The 8,395-nt window shown below is 35.9% G+C and overlaps 1 long non-coding RNA gene across 1 annotated transcript; it reads left to right on the forward strand.

The window, feature by feature from the left end:
• The first annotated feature begins 536 nt into the window (after positions 1 to 536).
• On the forward strand, positions 537 to 3,349 carry LOC113317775. The gene is made up of 3 exons (XR_003343999.1): positions 537 to 831; positions 2,382 to 2,566; positions 2,655 to 3,349. It is a non-coding gene; the product is annotated as an uncharacterized LOC113317775 (long non-coding RNA).
• The last annotated feature ends 5,046 nt before the right edge of the window (positions 3,350 to 8,395 follow it).

Raw genomic sequence — 8,395 nt, forward strand, 5'->3', positions numbered from 1 at the left:
AGATGAGTTGCGGAGCAAAAAGAGCAAAGACACGGGAGAAGGCCGAAAGAAAATCTAGCGGAAAAGAAGTGAAGAATGTGGTATGGAAGACTCAAGGATAAAAGTGGGCTTAACAAGGAAGAATTTGTTCTTAAATAATAAGTGGGCTCAGCTTATCCCAAGCCCAAACTCATTTCCCAAACTCAAACCCATGTCCCAAGCCTAAACTCTAAGCCCAAACCCTTTTCCTTCTTTAGCCGTCAGATTGGATCCATTACATCATCCAACGGTCGATTCATCACCGTTCATCAAACTTTGAAGATCCTGTCTAACATCATAGCACCTAACTCCGATCTAAGCCATCCATTTTGATGTATCACAAATCCAACGGTCCTTACGCACATATTTACATCCTGCCGTTCGATTCAATCCAGATGTGACAATCCAACGTCTTCCACTCACTGATCATCAACTTCAGATACATCCGCCCAACACCATAGCATCAAATATCTATTCCTCACCAAACATCCCATAACCAAATTCCCATCGACCTCACCTTCTTACCCTCTTCTCTGCAACTCCGTCTCCTCCACCACCAACTCCACTGCCTCCGCCTCAACCACCACCACACCCCTTCTACGAGCCATCATGGCTCTTCTTAACCAAAACCCATCATTCCCTTACCTCTCTAGACATCTGTTCTAGCAATTTCAATCCTTTTATTCACTGAAACCCTAGGTTTGAAATTGGTAGAATAGGTGAAGTTGGAGAAGCTATATTAGAGCAGCAATTGGACGAAGAGAGGAAGTAGCAGCATGGGTCGAAGAAATTGAGTGATTATCAGAGAAGTAGGTGAGTTTAATTTCACTTTTTCAAAAAACCTAATTTCTGTGAGATAGATATTTTGGGGATTTTCTTGGAGTAAGTTGTAGACTATAAATTAACCATTGTGGGTATGTAATACATATGCTTGGACTAGCCAAGTCTAAAAACTTATCAATATTCAGTAAATTTCACTTTCAATTTGTTGTCCTCTTTTTGAGGATTTCATTTGGTTCATAATTGTTAGTATCATGCTAGGAATCATGTTCATGATGTTCTAAACATAAACACTAAGGTGTTGATGAAACCTTAAACTTCTATGCTACTGAATTCATGTATGTTATTGTATCTTGTAGGATCATAATGCTTAAGATAATTAGAAGCAACTAAGCTTTAGGCCAGCATTGAGTTGAACTTTAAATAGCCAACTAATGCTAGGATTAGAGAACTTTAGTTGTTATTCTCTTTAGCCAACCTTTATGTGCCCTGGAACAAATGACAAGCTAGAACTTGTCATCACTGTCTGATACCAAAGGGACAAGAACAATGGAAAACTAGGATGCTTTAGTATAGAGTTAGAGGTGAATTCAAGGCCTTAGTACTCACATTCTCAACTTTTATATCCATGTTTAGTTAGTTTTTGTCATTGCCATTTGAAGAATTAGTTAGGAAAACATCCAAGAAATCTGCATTACACCCTCCAAGTCCCTGTGGACACAACCTTTGCTTGCATACTCACTGCAACAGACCCTGTATACTTGCAGGATTAGTTCAACAATAGTTTTAGGTCTTCTTCTTTAGCTATCAGCCTCTATGGGTTATCTTCCCTAGTTATTTATTTGAAACCCTGACAATAGACAGAAATCTTGTTTTGAGCTAGATAGGAAAGGCTAATCAGAAATCTATTTGATTTCATTTTCGTATCAACAAAATAAAGTTGCCTTATACTGGTTTTAATGCTTCTATGTAAAGAAAGACAATCCGTGATGAAATCATTCCACGAGCACGGTTCACTAGTAGAGTTGTTCGTGGAGAAGCTACGGGTATTAAATCTTTTAAAAATTTCCAAGTTTTTTGTTTAATTTAACATTTCATAGTTTAGCCAATAGCAGAAATTCTGCATATGTTTCTGTTTCTGTTCTTTGCTTAAGATTCCATTGAAAAAGAAACAAAATTTTTTACTCGGAATCGAACTCTAGCATTGCATATAGTTGTCAAAATCTTGGGGTTTCCCAGTAGAAATTGAATCAAAGGCCCTATTACGCCCAAAAATCATATTCTAGAAAACCAAAGAAACAAATGTACTTTGATCAGTTATAGTGCATTATAGGCTGGGAAGAGAAAATAATGTAGTCCCGAAGAAAGAAAGAAAGAAAGAAAGGGGAGATAAAGTAAATAACCCAACTATAATATTGATCATAAATCACTGAATTGATACCACAAAAAAAAAAAAAATTATTTTGGTCTAGAATTTCTAAAGGAACGTAACTTTTTGAGTTATTAAGATCATTGCCCATACAAATGATTTGATTTTATGTAGACAAATGATGTTTTTCCATGTGTTTTTTGCACTTGTTTAGGGTGGACCGCGTTGGAATTTTCATTTTGAGATTCATGTTTCCATTAGTAAGTTGTGTATGGTTTTCACGGGAACCTAAATGAGGATAAGCAGAAACACTATTATAATCTTGCCAGTCCACATGAACATTTCTTTTATCCAGAATAGTAAACCTTGGCTCTGAACGAATATGCCAATGGTCATGGGGTATGATCAAATTAGTTTTCCTCTTTCAACTTCCTAGCAGCAGTAAAATGTTTATCTTTTATATTTCTTACGATCGGCTCAAATATAGGAAGCTCTTGGTGCTACTGTTGAAAGAGTGGCTCCCTATCAATCACACATGAAGACCTCTACGTCAATATTGCAAGGAGAAAACTAGAGGAAGCAAAAAGATTTGGCATCAAAACAGGAAGAACTTAATCAAAGGCCATTAGAATGAATGTAAACCGGGTTTCTTTGCTGATGAATTTGAGAACCTTGCTACCTTTCGACCTCACTATTAAGGAACTGGGCCAGAGTCCGGGAACAAACAAGTGGTGGCAAATTGGATTCCCTTATGGAAGCTGCAGGTACTGGTGGCACAGTTGCTGGTGTTTCCCTGTTTCTTGGGATGTAGTGCTCCATTTATTTGAAAAGGCGGCAAGTTATCGGACATGCGGGTTAAGTTTATCTTTTTCTTTCATCTTAACAAGAAAACGATCCACATATTAGGAGCTTAGAAACTTTCTTTATTAGGAGCTTTCAAACTCTCTTGATTCATGTCTAATGAATTGTCACCGGTCTGGATTAAAACAAATACCTCGAGCATGGTACGAAAGACTTACCACTTCACTTCTTCGAAAACGATTCCCACAAAATGGAGCAGATAAAAATATATTTACCAAATGGAGTGGGAAAGATGTCTTTATTGCTCAAATCTATATGGATGACATAATCTATGGATGTACTTCCGAGAAACTTGCTAAATAATTTGAAAGCTCTCTTGACAAGGAATTCGAAATGCGTAAATTATTATTTTTTTGGTCGATCAAATAGAAATTTCATTGAAAAAAGGTACTTAAGGGGGTACCTTAACCCATCGATTACAACCGAACAAAAAAAAGGGGAACCGAAAAGGATTCGGCTACCCAAATAAAAAACCACAAAAAAATAATTTATGACTGAGGCCGGTATAATGAATTCCATAGAGAAATCACCACATTTTCCGTAAGTTTCAATATTTTTGTATTTGATTCGGCCCAAAAAAACGCTTGCAATTTGATATCTCTAATGAGGCTTGCCAAAGTTTTGTTTTTGTTATCGAAGATTCTTGCATTTCACCCTTTCCATATACACCACCATATAGCAACCGGGATGTTATTCCATATCTAAGTCTTTAGTTTCCCAATTAAACTTCTAAGTCTTCATAGATGTAATGACATTAGGGTCGTATGACCATCCGAATTGACACCCTTCAACAAAATAGTCTCATATTCTCCGAATTCTCCAACAACCATAAAACAAAAGCATACTTGACTCATCGTCTTCCTCACAAAAACGACATACACTAGAGACATCCATACCTCTTCGTAAAAGTTTATCCACCGTCATCACTTAATCATGAGAAAGAAGACAAATAAAGAAATTGATTTTGTGAGGGTAATCATTACTCCAAACAACATTGGTTGGATAATCCGGCTCACCTTGATCGTCGTTTACTTTAATTCCATCCTTTACCTTATATTGACCATGATCACTACCAACCCAAATTCGGGTATCCATAACCCCTTCTTGAATAGAGATGGAAGAAAGAAAATTTGATATCGATAACACTTCACTTGAAATGGTTTGAGAGTATCCTTGCCTAGACATAAATGTCTACCTTACACCATCTTCCCTAACGTCGTACATACTAGCCACCACAAACTCCTTAGTCCTTGAAGTTTCATACGCCAAAGGAAACATATCACACAATCTTCTTTCAACAAGCCAAGAATCTAATACTTTTATTAAAATCTTCAATCTCTTTATAGATATTTAACAACAAGCTACCACCTTTCGATCCTTTGGGTTGGAGAGTTTCCCAACCGGTAAATGTTTCGCCAAATTTTTCAACCATTATCTTCCTCCAAAACGCATCTTTCTCTACGCCAAAGCGCCACCACCATTTTTTTTAACAAAGTCGAGTTCACTTGCTTAGTTATTCTTATACCAAGACCCCCTTTTTGTTTTGGTTTTGAAGACAATTTTCAACCAATATTTGAATTCATTTCTTATTTTGATCATCCCATAAGAAATTTCTCACAACTCTATCAATTTTCTTAATTATGGAGCAAGGAGCGAGGAAAATAAAGAGATTATAAATGGGAAGACTAGCTAAAACGCTTTTGATGAGAGTTGACTTGCCTCCTCTTGCTATTGTTTTTCCATTCCGTGAAGTAACTCTTTTTCCACAAATTTCCAGTGTTTTACCCCATTTTTGATTGCCTCCTACCTTATCTCCCCATGGGAGGCCAAGATATATGCTAGGATAACTCGCATACTAGCATCCTAACATGTTAGCATAATTTTCAACTTCGACTCCAAATAAGCTACTTTTAGAGAAATTTATCTTCAAACCCGAAGTTAACTCGAAATAAAGAAGAAGTAATGTAGTACGTGAAAGGGAAGAAGGCAATACGGAGATTGCAGGTTTTGAGAAAGGAAGAAAAGGATGAGAAACAGAAGAAAAATAGAGTTTAAAATATGAGAAAGATAGGTTTACTCTTAAAGAGTAGTTTTGATAATAATTCATTATAATAATTCGTCTTACAAGAACTTAATAAGCTTGTTTATATAGGCATGAAAAGAACCTATAAAATAGAAAAACTATAAAAGAATAAAAATAAGAAAACTCTAAAAGAAGAAGTTCTAGACTTGTAACACAAGTAAACTAAAGTAAAAGAAAAGAATCAACCGTGACAGTTGATACTGCGCAAATGGATCAACTGTGAAAGTTGATACAACATAAAGGGATCATCTATTATTGTTGATACAGAACTATTGGATCAACAGGGACAGTTGATCCATTGAATACAGGTAGATGTGATGAACACGCAAGTGTGACGTATTTTCACCCATAAATACATTAGTTGGGACTCACTTTATCACTAATAAGCTTGTTTGTAGGTGTTTTTGGGAAAATAAACGTTTTTAGAAAGATCGGCTCGAAAAACTGTTAAAGGCACCTTCAAAGGACATTTGCTATTCAGACTCTCATTGTTGGCTAAGGGGTACCTCAATTACTAAGGGGCATCCAATTGCTAAGGGGCGTTATATTTTCTATTTAAACCTCATGTCTATTCGCACCCCAGAACAGGATAGGGGCACTCCATCTTCATCTTCGTTTAAAAGAAATTGGCGGGAAAATTTGTTTCAAACAACTAGATTTAGGGTTCGAGTTTCGATTAGTTCTAGAGAGACTGAATGGCTGAAACTTTTGGGGAAGACTTGTCTTGACCTAACAGAGATGGTATGGGATTTAGAGTCATTTGAATTTGGCTGGATGATCAGTTTAAAGCGAAACAGGGAAAACAACGAAAGTTATCCTTCAACTGCGAAGATTTCTGGCAAGATTTTGGGAGAGTTTTTGTTGGAATTTCTCTCAGATTTTTGTTTGATTTGGGCATGTTTTACCAATCAGGGATGGTAATGCGTTTGGTTTTGGTAGAAAAGGGAAGTTACGTGGGTATATCTCATTTATCAAGGTTTGATATTTACACGGGTTCTTTACACGTATTTTCTATGTGGTTTTCGGTGTTTGAGATGTGTTTAACTCGATCAAGGTATGTGCATAAGTGATTTGGAGAGATTTAAGATGGAGTAATCGCGTGAGAAGCTAAATCATGGAAGATATTTTTGTAACTTGCATGAGAATAAAACCAGATATTCTTGATTGATTGCTGGAGATTTGGGGATTAATAACGAGAGGTTCTTAGGTCCATAGAGTATAAAATAGTTTCTTGGGTCAAAGTGAAGGATATCGAGAGTTGGGGAGAAGAACAGAGGATTGCAGAGCAGATTTCTATGCTGCTGCAGAGAAGAAGAAGAACATTTGACGCCTACTGACTGTCGCAAAGAACCGTCGTTTATAAACAGTACTCGTAACAGTCAGTTTGGCACACTTGTTTTGAATTTGCAACAGCTTTTGTAACGTCGACTTCTGTAACGCCGATGCAGCATTGCAAATTCATTGTATTATTAGTTTTCTTCAATAAAAACACCATTTGGGCTATGAATTATATTTGTGAGTGTGTTTTCATCATGAGAAGCTAAACCCCGACAATGGGTCGATGAAGGAATCCGAACTTCATACATGGGTGAATTTATTTTATTTTCTATATGACTTTTGCACTAATTAAAATAGAATTATGGTTTGAATTAATTAGTTATTATTTTATTTGATGGGTCATGCTTGCTTAGATGTTTGATATCCGGTGCTTACGATTTATAACTAATATTTTGAGAATCTACCTTGGCAAAAATAAGAGTCGATGTTATTTTATTTATTGAGCGATAATTGTTGACAATAAATAATTGAGCCTTATGTCATGAATTCGATGTTATCCTAGACCCAGTAACTCTCCCTTTATTATTAAATATTTAAATTTAATTTTCACAAGTCTTAGAGTTCGAATCTTATTTAGTACAACAAACAATTGAAAATCATATCATTTTTTGGCGTCGTTGCCGGGGAGAGGTTGTGGAATATTGTAATTGGTATTTTGTGCATAGTTATTATTTTTTGTACATAACTTCTTCTTTTTTTATATATTTAGTTTTAAATCTTTTTACGCAGTATTTGATTTTTTTCTCAGGTACCTTAGTCTAAAGAGTGGTGATTGGAGTCAACAACAGGCCTAAAGTAAGTACTTGATATTCTCACAAAGCTTTTGCAAGGTGGGTTATTGGGAAAATTTTACTTTTTATAATGGTTCCCAGTGAGTTGACTTCTTTTATAGCTTTTTGGAATATTACCAAAAGAGCTGAGACATAGGAGTAATTTGATATTTCACCTGAGGAGTATGCATATGCACCTTCTCATTATCAAGAACCTGCCGAGTGTGTAAATAATGATTGGAATTATTCTCATAGGTATGATCATTCTGGACCTTGTGAAGGCTATGATCATTACCAACCTTACCCTGATTATGACACACAATGTATTGATTCCAATTATTATTCACACATTTATTCGTCACAGTATGATAGAGATGATCAATCTTACTGTGACCCATCTGCATCACAACTATCTTTTCTAGAACGCCTCAATATTGACATTGTCGAACAGACCAAAGTTAATGAGTTATTTTTTGCTGAGCTGAGTAAAACCCAAGCTTATATTGATCAACTTTCTGAACAAACTGATTTATCGATTGCTCAACTAACGCAGTCGGTAAAAGATCGTGGTCTTAATGAGGATATAAGTTATAATTTTTCTTATACTCTTGATGTTTATGATGAAACCGCTTTGACTAATGAATCAATATGTATGGAGAATGATGATGAACTTGATAGTTGTGATCATAGGAATAAAGACATTTTCATACCAAGTGAAGGTGGTGTATTTAGTCCAACTCCTGATCGTGTTAATGATCACTCGCCTATTGAAAAGGATGATTTTAGGATTGAGGACACCATTCTTTCAGACGGTGTGACATATCAGTGCTTTAACAATGATGCTTATGAAAAATGTGTTAATTCAGAGGAAATTGTGGTTAAGTCTAACGACTTAGAGACATTAGACTCTATCTATAAGGTTACTTCTAATCGTCTTTATTGTGATATTCCTATTGATTCCTTGGTTGATGATGATTATGATGATGATTTAGTACAAGGATACAAACCCAGTGGAGAAGTTAATACCCCTAGAATTGTTAGCACAATTTTTCAGAAGATTCCTAATTTTGGAACTGCGTGATTTTCCAGTATTATTAGATTATTTTGCATCTTGTGGCTTCTCTTTGCCTGTGCATGACTCCCAGATTGTTTCAGCTCCCATCTCTAGCGAACCCT

This window comes from Papaver somniferum, chromosome 10 (assembly GCF_003573695.1).
Source record: "Papaver somniferum cultivar HN1 chromosome 10, ASM357369v1, whole genome shotgun sequence".
Lineage (NCBI taxonomy): Eukaryota > Viridiplantae > Streptophyta > Magnoliopsida > Ranunculales > Papaveraceae > Papaver > Papaver somniferum.